Consider the following 14,259-nt stretch of genomic DNA (forward strand, 5'->3'; position numbering starts at 1 on the left):
ATCACAGTGAAATGGTCTGGGAACGGTGTTCTCTCACTCAGCATCACAGTGAAATGGTCTGGGAACAGTGTCCTCTCGATCAGCATCACAGTGAAATGGTCTGGGAACAGTGTCCTCTCACTCAGCATCGCAGTGAAATGTTCTGGGAACGGTGTTCTCTCACTCAGCATCACAGTGATATGTATGGGAACAGTGTCCTCTCAATCAGCATCACAGTGAAATGGTCTGGGAACGGTGTCCTCTCACTCAGCATCGCAGTTAAATGGTCTTGGAACAGTGTCCTCTCGATCAGCATCACAGTGAAATGGTCTGGGAACAGGGTCCTCTCACTCAGCATCACAGTGAAATGGTCTGGGAACAGTGTCCTCTCGATCAGCATCGCAGTGAAATAGTCTGGGAACGGTGTCCTCTCACTCAGCATCACAGTGAAATGGTCTGGGAACAGTGTCCTCTCACTCAGCATCGCAGTGAAATGGTCTGGGAACAGTGTCCTCTCGATCAGCATCGCAGTGAAATAGTCTGGGAACGGTGTCCTCTCGATCAGCATCACAGTGAAATGGTCTGGGAACAGTGTCCTCTCGATCAGCATCACAGTGAAATGGTCTGGGAACGGTGTCATCTCACTCAGCATCACAGTGATATGTATGGGAACAGTGCCCTCTCACTCCGCATCGCAGTGAAATGTTCTGGGAACAGTGTCCTCTCGATCAGCATCACAGTGAAATGGTCTGGGAACGGTGTCCACTCGATCAGCATCACAGTGAAATGGTCTGGGAACAGTGCCCTCTCACTCCGCATCGCAGTGAAATGTTCTGGGAACAGTGTCCTCTCGATCAGCATCACAGTGAAATGGTCTGGGAACGGTGTCCTCTCGATCAGCATCACAGTGAAATGGTCTGGGAACGGTGTCATCTCACTCAGCATCACAGTGAAATGGTCTGGGAACAGTGTCCTCTCGATCAGCATCACAGTGAAATGGTCTGGGAACAGTGTCCTCTCGATCAGCATCACAGTGAAATGGTCTGGGAACAGTGTCCTCTCGATCAGCATCGCAGTGAAATGGTCTGGGAATGGTGTCCTCTCGATCAGCATCACAGTGAAAAGGTCTGGGAACAGTGCCCTCTCACTCCGCATCGCAGTGAAATGTTCTGGGAACAGTGTCCTCTCGATCAGCATCACAGTGAAATGGTCTGGGAACGGTGTCCTCTCGATCAGCATCACAGTGAAATGGTCTGGGAACGGTGTCATCTCACTCAGCATCACAGTGAAATGGTCTGGGAACAGTGTCCTCTCAATCAGCATCACAGTGAAATGGTCTGGGAACAGTGTCCTCTCGATCAGCATCACAGTGAAATGATCTGGGAACAGAGTCCTCTCACTCAGCATCACAGTGAAATGGTCTGGGAACGGTGTCCTCTCGATCAGCATCACAGTGAAATGGTCTGGGAATGGTGTCATCTCCCTCCGCATTGCAGTGAAATGGTCTGGGAACGGTGTCCTCTCGATCAGCATCACAATGAAATGGTCTGGGAACGGTGTCCTCTCGATCAGCATCACAGTGAAATGGTCTGGGAACAGTGTACTCTCACTCAGCATCACAGTGAAATGGTCTGGCAACGGTGTCCTCTCAGTCAGCATCACAGTGAAATGGTCTGGGAACGGTGTTCTCTCACTCAGCATCACAGTGAAATGGTCTGGGAACAGTGTCCTCTCGATCAGCATCACAGTGAAATGGTCTGGGAACAGTGTCCTCTCACTCAGCATCGCAGTGAAATGTTCTGGGAACGGTGTTCTCTCACTCAGCATCACAGTGATATGTATGGGAACAGTGTCCTCTCAATCAGCATCACAGTGAAATGGTCTGGGAACGGTGTCCTCTCACTCAGCATCGCAGTTAAATGGTCTTGGAACAGTGTCCTCTCGATCAGCATCACAGTGAAATGATCTGGGAACAGGGTCCTCTCACTCAGCATCACAGTGAAATGGTCTGGGAACAGTGTCCTCTCGATCAGCATCGCAGTGAAATAGTCTGGGAACGGTGTCCTCTCACTCAGCATCACAGTGAAATGGTCTGGGAACAGTGTCCTCTCACTCAGCATCGCAGTGAAATGGTCTGGGAACAGTGTCCTCTCACTCAGCATCACAGTGATATGTATGGGAACAGTGCCCTCTCACTCCGCATCGCAGTGAAATGTTCTGGGAACAGTGTCCTCTCGATCAGCATCACAGTGAAATGGTCTGGGAACGGTGTCCTCTCGATCAGCATCACAGTGAAATGGTCTGGGAACAGTGTCCTCTCGATCAGCATCACAGTGAAATGATCTGGGAACAGTGTCCTCTCACTCAGCATCACAGTGAAGTGGTCTGGGAACGGTGTCCTCTCGATCAGCATCACAGTGAAATGGTCTGGGAATGGTGTCATCTCACTCCGCATTGCAGTGAAATGGTCTGGGAACGGTGTCCTCTCGATCAGCATCACAATGAAATGGTCTGGGAACGGTGTCCTCTCGATCAGCATCACAGTGAAATGGTCTGGGAACAGTGTACTCTCACTCAGCATCACAGTGAAATGGTCTGGCAACGGTGTCCTCTCAGTCAGCATCACAGTGAAATGGTCTGGGAACGGTGTTCTCTCACTCAGCATCACAGTGAAATGGTCTGGGAACAGTGTCCTCTCGATCAGCATCACAGTGAAATGGTCTGGGAACAGTGTCCTCTCACTCAGCATCGCAGTGAAATGTTCTGGGAACGGTGTTCTCTCACTCAGCATCACAGTGATATGTATGGGAACAGTGTCCTCTCAATCAGCATCACAGTGAAATGGTCTGGGAACGGTGTCCTCTCACTCAGCATCGCAGTTAAATGGTCTTGGAACAGTGTCCTCTCGATCAGCATCACAGTGAAATGGTCTGGGAACAGGGTCCTCTCACTCAGCATCACAGTGAAATGGTCTGGGAACAGTGTCCTCTCGATCAGCATCGCAGTGAAATAGTCTGGGAACGGTGTCCTCTCACTCAGCATCACAGTGAAATGGTCTGGGAACAGTGTCCTCTCACTCAGCATCGCAGTGAAATGGTCTGGGAACAGTGTCCTCTCGATCAGCATCGCAGTGAAATAGTCTGGGAACGGTGTCCTCTCGATCAGCATCACAGTGAAATGGTCTGGGAACAGTGTCCTCTCGATCAGCATCACAGTGAAATGGTCTGGGAACGGTGTCATCTCACTCAGCATCACAGTGATATGTATGGGAACAGTGCCCTCTCACTCCGCATCGCAGTGAAATGTTCTGGGAACAGTGTCCTCTCGATCAGCATCACAGTGAAATGGTCTGGGAACGGTGTCCACTCGATCAGCATCACAGTGAAATGGTCTGGGAACAGTGCCCTCTCACTCCGCATCGCAGTGAAATGTTCTGGGAACAGTGTCCTCTCGATCAGCATCACAGTGAAATGGTCTGGGAACGGTGTCCTCTCGATCAGCATCACAGTGAAATGGTCTGGGAACGGTGTCATCTCACTCAGCATCACAGTGAAATGGTCTGGGAACAGTGTCCTCTCGATCAGCATCACAGTGAAATGGTCTGGGAACAGTGTCCTCTCGATCAGCATCACAGTGAAATGGTCTGGGAACAGTGTCCTCTCGATCAGCATCGCAGTGAAATGGTCTGGGAACGGTGTCCTCTCGATCAGCATCACAGTGAAAAGGTCTGGGAACAGTGCCCTCTCACTCCGCATCGCAGTGAAATGTTCTGGGAACAGTGTCCTCTCGATCAGCATCACAGTGAAATGGTCTGGGAACGGTGTCCTCTCGATCAGCATCACAGTGAAATGGTCTGGGAACGGTGTCATCTCACTCAGCATCACAGTGAAATGGTCTGGGAACAGTGTCCTCTCAATCAGCATCACAGTGAAATGGTCTGGGAACAGTGTCCTCTCGATCAGCATCACAGTGAAATGATCTGGGAACAGAGTCCTCTCACTCAGCATCACAGTGAAATGGTCTGGGAACGGTGTCCTCTCGATCAGCATCACAGTGAAATGGTCTGGGAACGGTGTCCTCTCGATCAGCATCACAGTGAAATGGTCTGGGAACAGGGTCCTCTCACTCAGCATCACAGTGAAATGGTCTGGGAACAGTGTCCTCTCGATCAGCATCACAGTGAAATGGTCTGGGAACGGTGTCCTCTCGATCAGCATCACAGTGAAATGGTCTGGGAACGGTGTCATCTCACTCAGCATCACAGTGAAATGGTCTGGGAACAGTGTCCTCTCGATCAGCATCACAGTGAAATGGTCTGGGAACAGTGTCCTCTCGATCAGCATCACAGTGAAATGATCTGGGAACAGTGTCCTCTCACTCAGCATCACAGTGAAATGGTCTGGGAACGGTGTCCTCTCGATCAGCATCACAGTGAAATGGTCTGGGAATGGTGTCATCTCACTCCGCATTGCAGTGAAATGGTCTGGGAACGGTGTCCTCTCGATCAGCATCACAATGAAATGGTCTGGGAACGGTGTCCTCTCGATCAGCATCACAGTGAAATGGTCTGGGAACGGTGTCCTCTCGATCAGCATCACAGTGAAATGTTCTGGGAACAGTGTCCTCTCGATCAACATCACAGTGAAATGGTCTGGGAAGGGTGCCCTCTCGATCAGCATCACAGTGGGAAGCGTTCAAGAAGGAAATGGGGAGAGTGCAGGAACAACATGTTCATATCAATAAAAAGGGTGGAAGCAACACATACAGCGAACCCAGGATGTCGAGGGATATATAGTATTGGATAAAAGTAACAAGGGAGGCTAATGGCAGATATTGGGGGCTCACAGCGGTAGCCCTAGAGGCTTCGAATGTGCAGGAAGGAATTTAAAATGAAATTAGGAAAGGACATGAAAGGTTGCTAGCAGGTAAAATAAAGGAAAATTTGATGTTGTTTTACAAGTGCATTAAGGGCCACAGTGCTAATTTGTGTGTTGAGCTGGAGGGCGTAGGTGGGGGTGTAAATTAATTATTTTGAGTCGGTGTTCACTAGTGAGAGGGACAGTGTGGGTATAGAAATCTGGGAGAAGGACTGTGATAAAATCAAAGACATTAATGTAGGAGAGGAGGTTCTGAGTGGCCTGGCAGGCTTAAAAGTAAAGAGGCAAAGGAGGAAATGGGAAACAGCTGGCCGCAAGAGAGGTGCCGGAGGATAGATTTGGTACCACTATTCAAGAAAAGGGTAAGGGATTAACCAGGAAACTACAGGCCAGTCGATCTATCCTCAGTGGTGGGGAAACTATTGGAAGCAATTCTGAGACACACAATTAATCTCCATTTGGAGAGGCGAGGATTAATGAAGAACAGTCGGCATGGATTTAGATTTGTTTATTTGGATTTGCTTATTGTCGCATGTCCCGAGGTACAGTGAAAAGTATTTTTCTGCGAACAGCTCAAAAAGATCATTAAGTACATGAAAATAAAATAAAAAGTAAATACATAATGGGGCAACACAAAGTACACAATGTAAATACATAGACACGGGCATCGGGTGAAGCATACAGGGGGTGCAGTATTAATCAGGTCAGTCCATAAGAGGGTCGTTTAGGAGTCTGGTAACAGCGGGGAAGAAGCTGTTTTTAAATCTGTGTGCGTTCTCAGACTTTTGTATATCCTGCCCGATGGAAGAAGTTGGAAAAGTGAGTAAGCCGGGTGGGAGGGGTCTTTGCTTATGCTGCCCGCTTTCCCCAGGCAGCGGGAGGTGTCGGTGGAGGCGATGGATGGGAGGCAGGTTCGTGTGATGGACTGGGCTGTGTTCACGACTCTCTGAAATTTCTTGCGGGCTTGGGATGAGCAGTTGCCATATTAGGCTGTGATGCAGCCAGATAGGATGCTTTCTATGGTGCATCTGTAAAAGTTGGTAAGAGTTAATGTGGACATGCTGAATTTCCTTAGTTTCCTGAGGAAGTATAGGCGCTTTTGTGCTTTCCTGTTGGGAGCGCGACGTGGGTGGACCAGAACATATTTTTGGTGATGTGCACCCCTAGGAATTTGAAGCTGTTAACCATCTCTATCTCAGCCCCGTTGATGCTGACAGGGGTGTGTCAATGACCAGCTCTTTACTTTTACTGGCATTGAGGGATAGATTGTTGTCGTTGCACCACTCCACTAGGTTCTCTATCTCCCTCCTGTATTCTGACTTGTCGTTATTCGAGATCCAGCCCACTATGGTCGTGTCGTCAGCAAACTTGTTGATGGAATTGGAACCAATTTTTCCACGCAGTCGTGTGTGTACAGGGAGTATAGTAGGTTTGTTAAGGGCAAGTCATGTCTGACCAACTTGATTGAATTTTTTTTTTTTTAAGAGGTGACCAGGTGTACAGATGAGGGCAATGCAGTTGACGTAGTCTACTTGCACTTTAGCAAGGCTTTTGATAAGGTCCCACATGGGAGATTAATTGGTAAGAGCCCATGGGATCCAAGGAAATTTGACAAATTGGATCCAGAATTAGCTGAGGGGCAGGAAGCAGAGGGTGATGGTCGAGGGGTGTTTTTCTGACTGGAAGTCTGTGTCCAGTGGGGTCCCGCAAGCATCAATGTTGGGTCCCTTGCTGTTTGTGGTTTACATAAATGGTAGGAGGGTTGATCAGTAAGGTCGTAGATGATACGAAAATTGGTGGGGTGGTGAATAGTGAGGAGGCTGGCCTTAGATTACAGGAGGATATAGATGGGTTGATCAGAGCAAATGGAATTCAATCTGGATAAGTGCACTTGGGCAGGACCAACAAGGCAAGGGAATACATGATAAATGGCAGGATCCTGGAGAAGCACCAAGGATCAGAAGGACATTGGTGTGCATGTATGCTGGTCCCTTAAGGTAGCAGGGTAAGTAGATAAGTAGTTAAGAAGCTACATGGTATACTTGCCTTTATTAGGCATAGGGTTTAAAAGGCATAGGGTTTAAGAGCAGGGAGGTTTTGCTGGAACTGTATGAAATGTTGGCTTGGCCACAGCTAGAGTACTGTATGCAGTTCTGGAATCTATATTATAGGAGGGATTTGATAGCACTGGGAAGGGTGCAAAGGAAATTTACCAGGGTGTTGCCTGGGTTGGAGAGTTTTAGCTATAAAGAGAGATTAGGGGGTGGCACGGTACTACAGTGGTTTGCGCTGTTGCTTCACAGTGCCAGGGACCCGGGTTCGATTCCTGGCTCGGATCACTGTCTGTCCAGAGTCTGCACGTTCTCCCTGTGTCTGCGTGGGTTTCCTCTGGGTGCTCCAGTTTCCTCCCACAAGTCCTGAAAGAAGTGCTTGTGCTTGTTAGGCGAATTGGACATTCTGAATTCTCCCTTTGTGTACCCGAACAGGCCCCGGAGTGTGACGACTAGGGGCTTTTCAGTGAACTTCATTGCAGTGTTAATGTAAGCCTACTTGTGACACTTATAAATATTATTATTATAGAGAGACTGGCTTTGTTTTCCTTGGAGCAGGCTGAGGGGAGACATGATGTATAAAATTATGAGGGGCGTAGACAGGAAGAAACCTTTCTCTTTGGTGGAAGGATCAATGACCACGGGGCATAGATTTAAGGTAAGGGACAGGAGATTTTGAGGGGATTGAGGAAAAACCTATTCACCCAGACGGTGGTGGGATTCTCAGCGGAGGCTGAGACCCGGAACATTTAAGTATTGAGATGTGCACTTGCGATGGATGACAAGGCAATGGGCCAAGTGCTGGAAAATGGGATTAGAATACTTAGGTAGTTATGGGCGGTACAGTGGTTAGCACTGCTGCCTCAGTGCTGAGGACCCGGGTTCAATCCCAGCCCCGGGTCACTGTCCGTGTCGAGTTTGCACATTCTCTGTGTTTGCGTGGGTCTCATCCCCACAACTGAAAGATGTGCAGACTAGGTGAATTGACCACCTAAATTGCACCTTAATTGGAAAAAATAAATAATTGGGGACTTTAAATTTGTTTTTGTTGTTGCTCGGCACAGATGCGATAGACCAAAAGGCCTTTTCTTTCCTGTCGGCCTCTATGACTCTAAAGGTGATGTGGGGATAGTGCAGGTTACTGATAAGGAAGGATTTGAATGAGAATTTCAAATGGGTGATGTTGAAGGGCCAGGAGCCATTATTTGGAAGGTGTCAGCTCAGAAGTTTTTGTGATTTTATTTCATACCTTCTCCCTTTTTGTTGTTCTCTCTCTTCTCCTCTCTCCTGTCCCCTTCCTCTCTATCAATTTCTCCCCCTCTGAGCCCTCTTGCATTCTTGCGGTTTTTTAATGGGTTTAAGACAACTGAACATGCTTCACAGCCCATGAGACTATTTCTAACAACTATTGCTTAACCAGTGAAGTTAAAGTGGCCGAGGACCATAAACTGCTCTCCCCTTTTGAGAGAGAGCTGGCTGGAGATGATTTAACCTGAGAGTCACCACACCTCGGGCGAGGTGCAAGGTTGCGAAGGCAGGGTCTTCATGGGTCACCTTTCCAATACGGGAATTGAACCTACACTGTTGACATTGCTCCGCATCACAAACCAGCCATTCAGGCAACTAAGCCAACCAACCCTCTGCTTTACCAATATCTCAGTGAACAGCAAATTGATTTTTGGACTGAATTGTAAGTTCCAACTGAGTGTAGTAGTGATTGTTGCAGATTTGCATTACAAACGGCCCAAAAATCCAGTGTAAGTACTTCATTTAATAATAATCTTTATTAGTGTCACGAGTAGGTTTACATTAACACTGCAATGAAGTTACTGTGAAAAGCCCCTAGTCGCCACACTCCGGCGATACACAGAGGGAGAATTCAGAATGTCTAATTCACCTAGCAGCACGTGTTTCGGGACTTGTGGGAGGAAACTGGTGCACCCGGATATATCTGTATATATCCACAGCGTTTCTGTTCACAATGAGAAATAAATCAAATTTGAGTAATAGAAGTGAATTGAGTTTTTAAATGTTTCATTTGAGTGTGTGTTGCCAGCTAGGCTGGTATTTACTGCCAATCTCCAATTACCTTTACAAAAAGTGGTCAGCCACTGACTTGAATTGCTGCAGTCCATGTGGTGTAGGTACACCCACAGAGTTGTTAGGAAAGGAGTTCCAGGATTTTGACCCAGTCACAGTGAAGGAATGATGATAGTTTCAAGTTAAGATGGTGTGTGGCTTGGAGTGGAACTGCAGATGCTGGTGTTCCCATGTGTCCGCTGCTCTTGTCCTTCTCGCTAGAGATCAGATCATGGGTTTGGAAGGTGCTGTTGAAGGTGATGCATATTTTAACACAAGTTCAAACATTCAAAAAACAGTTGTCATTCCACTTCACAGTGTTGTCTGTAGGATTTCAGTAAACCATAATGGCAAGTGAGAGACATTTTGGATACTATGCTCATTTTATTTGTGCTGTTAGCATAGATTATCATAGAATTTACAGTGCAGAAGGAGGCCATTCAGCCCATCGAACCTGCAGAGGCCATTCAGCCCATTGAGCCTGCACCGCTCCTTGGAAAGAGCACCCTACCTAAGCCCCACACCTCCACCCTATCCCCTTTATCCCCGTAACTCAACTTAACCTTTTTTGGACACCAAGGACAATTTATTTAGAATGGCCAATCCACCTAACCGTTGGACTGTGGGAGGAAACCAGAGCACCAGGAGGAAACCCACGCACATACGGGGAGAACGTGCAAACTCCACACAGACAGTGACCCAAGCCTGGAATCGAACCTGGGACCCTGGAGCTGTGAAGCAACTATGCTAACCACCATGCTACCGTGCTGCCCTTCAAGCTTGGGCTGTTGGAAGTTTGTTTTTGAGCTTCACAAATCACTGGGCTAAAAATAAAGGCAGTGGCACAAATTGGGGTGATTTTGTTTAACATACTGACTTAGTATTAACTTGCATTGGATTAATGGTGATCATCCCCTCAGTGTAGAAATATTAATGTGTCTAATTGCAAGAACTGATGAGCAAGATTTGATGGCTAGCAAGAGTAGCAACAGCTGCTTGATGTTTTCTGTTGTGCTGTGTAACAGTTACCCACTGTTCTAACTAGCTACTATTAACGCTGTAGTGCCCAGTGGATATAATTTGTCTTGCATCCCATTTATAATGTTCTGTCTTGACGACAGACAGTTAATGTGAAAGATTCTGAAATGAACTACATATTTCTAGTGGCACAGAACATGACTTTACAAAGTGATCGTGTTAAGCATCAAGCAGTGAATAATTTCACACTGATTTGTGTCCAGAACATGACGAAAAATGATCTAATGGTCAATTTTCTAGGCTACAGATTAAGAGGATAAAGCTGATCTATTCCAAAAGAATGAAAGGAAGCAAGTGAGTACATCTAGGATATTGCGATTGCAAAATCATTTGGTCCACTATAAAAATTGGGAATTATCATTCAAAGATAAAGAAAGTAGATGACTGGATACAGAAGACCATCAAGAAAATGCGGGAATTGACCCAGATAAATTAGAAAGAAGATCTGCCCGATAAATGAACAAATTGGGAGCTTGCAACTTTGCGATGTTAGAGAATAATGCAGAGATATCTCCACGTAAATGGAGTTGAGTTTGCACATTCGCTCCGTGTCTGCATAGGTTTCCAAAGATGTGCAGGTTAAGTGGATTGGCAATGCTAAATTGCCCCTTGGTATCCAACGGTTAGGTTAGATAGGATTATAGAGTTATGGGAATTGGGCCTAGGTGGGGAGCTCTTTCGGTGGGTCTGTATAGACTCGATGGGCCGAATGGCCTCCTTCTGCACTGTAGGGATTCTATGATTCGGAAGAAATAATTCTGGTTCTGGGTGTCATTGACAATGGCAGCTTTTATTGTTGGTCTCTATTTACCTTCGGAAGGAGATAGTGGCGAGTTGCCTTGATGATAAGTGAGTAGCAGAAAGCTCTGTGGGTATGGCCTTGCAGTATCTGCATTCTTGTAAATGATACAGCATAGAGGTGCCCCATTCCCCTGATTTTCTTTTTCTTCATAACTGCAACTCTTTCCCCTTCAAATATTTACTCAATCTTTTTTTTGAAAGTTTCTATTGAATTTGTTGTTCAGGCTGAAGTTTATACATTAATCAAGCTGAAGCACAGTGTATTCAAACATCATGGAGAATGCAAATATAAACTGCATGCAAAACCTGATCACAACAACTTGCATTTGAAAAGAAACACTCCTCTTGCTCCCAATGGTTTTGCATATTACCCTAAATCTGTATCCCTGACCCCTCTGTCACTGGAAGCATTTCATATAAATATGAGAGGACAGGCGTACTAAATCAGCATCCTTGAAGGAGCCAGGAGCACAAGCATAGAGGCCATGGTCATCCAAAGCCAACTCCGCTGGGACAGTCTCAACTTTCAAAGCAAATCATCTTCGCTGAGCTCGGGGAACGCTCCCAAACAAGAGGACAAAGGAAGAACTTCAAAGACATCCTGAAGGCTAAATGCAGCATAGACGTCAGTGCCTGGGAGACCTGTGTTCAGATGAGACCTACTCGGAGGAACTTGCTGATTGAAGGGACAAGAGGAGGCCCGGAAAAGGAGCCTGAGAAAGAAGTACCACTGATTTCTAGTCCAAGGACCAATCCCACCTCCCGGAAACACGTGCAGATTGTGCGTCCGGAGATGCGATTCTAGGACCGGTCTCATCAGCCACGCAAGGACCCACAAAATCCATGACCAATGACATGAGTTTAGGCGGACAATCTTACTCATTCGCTGAAGAAGACGACGACTTAATAATTTTGAACACTTTTTAAATCTCCCCTTAAACTTCTCCATTCCAAAAAGAATGATCCCAGTTTTACTAGGCTCGCCACATGCAACAGAAATCCCATATCTCCCTTGCCATTCTGGTAAATCACTTTTTTTCTGAGGCTTTGATATCCTTCCAAAAATGTGGTGCTCAGAATGCGTCTTGGTATTTAATTAGCTGGGTTGATAATCACATTATAGTGTTTCAGAATGTCAAATGACTGATCAAGAATTCCAACCAAATCCTTTTCCTCCTTTAGCTTTGCCAATCTACAAGACTGTGTCAGTTAGCACATGTCTGTACCCTCTGGAGGATTTAACAATGATACTCTGACGTTTACCACATCAGTTTAGATGGTCTTAGCGTTTACAGTATGTGCTGGTAGCTCTTTATCACTCAGGGAAAAAATTGCCTTGCTTCACAGAGGAAGCAGATGTTTTTTTTCCCTCTTTGTGTTGATAGAAACTTAACGGTTGCTTTTATAAACTATTGACTTGCACTATATAGTCTTAAAATGAGGGAAAAGTCGGAAGCAATAACAACAAAGACATTCCCCAGTCATTTGATGTAGTTGTGAGTGAGAAATTTAAAAAGGAAACTCTCTTACTGCACAGGGTGTTGTTCAGGGAAATTTACATTAGAGGTTATTCATTTATTCATTAAGAATCTCTGTTTTATTATGTTTAATTATTAGCTTATGCCTGCAATAGTGTGGACTGCTGAGTCATTCTATACTAGCTTACTCACCACGGCAATCTAATTCTGCAATGACCTGATAAGTACAGTTACTGGCGAGTCATTCTCTAACTGACCTACTGGCATCTGCAATGTTCCAATTAATTGCTGAGTCATTCTGTTTCTGACAACCTGACCGTTAACTATTGAGACACCTGTGATCCTTGTAATTGTGGACAAGGAGTTGTGGACGTCAGTTAACGGATGGTCTCAGAGGAATGTGATTAGAAGCAAATTGTTGCTAGGGGGGCCTAATTGATTGTGTATGTAACCCCCCCAGCTAATGAGGAACTAACCAAGTGTGTACATATATAAAAGAGGCCAACTGCCGCTGTACAATTGAGAAGGTGACCACGAGCACTGCGGAGTGCCAATAAATTGACTTGACTCAACTCTTTGAGGTGAAATCCACCTCAACAGAAAATAAGTGGACAATAGCCAGGACATTTTACAACTTTTATGATTTTTGTTCGAGCTGGCAAAAGACCTGATGGTAAACCTTTCTTATGAGAAATGACACTGCAAAGAATGCTGAGATAAAGCCTTCAAATTTACCTGATGAGTTACCAGGAATTTGAAGAAGAAATCCTTTTTTTTTTTAATACTCATTAGGAATAACCCATTATGGACTCTTTTTGTTCTGCATGCAATTTGTATTTCTGCACTCCAACTGAATTAAGTTGTAAATAAATCTGTTCCATCTGAACGTAATGTCTGACACACTGATAGTGAGCATGATGACTTCTGCCTGGGCTCCGTTGGTAGCACACTCACTCCTGATAGGTTATATTCCCATCAGTAAGCAATACTGAAGGAGTGCTGCACTGTTGAAGTTGCTGCCTTTCAGATGCGACATTAAATCAAGGCCCTGTCTGGTGGACATAAAAGATCCCATGGCACTACTTTGAAGAAGAGCAGGAGAGTTATCCCTGGTGTTCTGGCCAATATTTATAATGAACATTATCTGTTCATTATCAAATTGAAGTTTTCGGGAACTTGCTGAATGCAAATTGGTTGCCACTTTCTGCATTATTTCTACTCTTAAAAGCTTTCTTTGGCTGTAAAACGCTTTGGGAAACCCCCTCATCGTGAAAGGTGCTTAGAAATGCAAATTTTTCTTTCATCATGTAAAACCAACCCAGCATCTCAAACATGCATACACATGTTGAGTTGAACTTCTGAAAGGTTGTCTCCCAACAATTTTAACTGAATAAACAAAACTTTTAGTACAAACTTATAATATTGGGTGCTCCTATGGTAAAATCCACTGTTGTGGACATCACCACCTGACTTTTTAAAAAGTGTTTATTAAATGCATGCTAATTTACCCAGTGTTTCGACTAGGAAGACCCGGTGGATGGGCCAGTCGGTTGGGCTAGCTTCGGCATCTTGAGTCATATCACTGAAGGGCCCTGTCTTCAGATATGTGGACGTCCTCCACCAATGTAATACCCTCCAATGATCACTTAAAATGAGCTACATGGGTGAGCCACCCTGAGACATTGATAGCCGAGTGTCTATATGCCTGTAAGAGGTTGGTGTGTTTGTGGGGAGATGGAAGCGAGGAGGACACAAATTGAAACAAATTGCTATGAATTAGTGAGTAAAAAGAGCCAGTGTCATGGACCAGTTGAGGTGAATGTTCTCGTTCCCATCTGTGTAATGTCTAAATCATAATTGTTTTGGTCAAATTTAAGTTCTGAAAAGGTTGATGGTCGCTTTTTCAGGTTGTCATTGGCTACCTGAGCTTTTGAATTATATATTTTTTAAAAACTC

General features: G+C 45.5%; 1 protein-coding gene across 5 annotated transcripts in view; it reads left to right on the top strand.

Moving 5' to 3' along the window:
- zbtb47b (zinc finger and BTB domain containing 47b) overlaps positions 1-14,259 on the top strand; it is a 338,016-nt gene that overhangs the window by 187,388 nt on the left and 136,369 nt on the right. The window lies entirely within an intron of this gene.

The sequence above is a fragment of the Scyliorhinus torazame genome, chromosome 6 (genome assembly GCF_047496885.1).
Source record: "Scyliorhinus torazame isolate Kashiwa2021f chromosome 6, sScyTor2.1, whole genome shotgun sequence".
Lineage (NCBI taxonomy): Eukaryota > Metazoa > Chordata > Chondrichthyes > Carcharhiniformes > Scyliorhinidae > Scyliorhinus > Scyliorhinus torazame.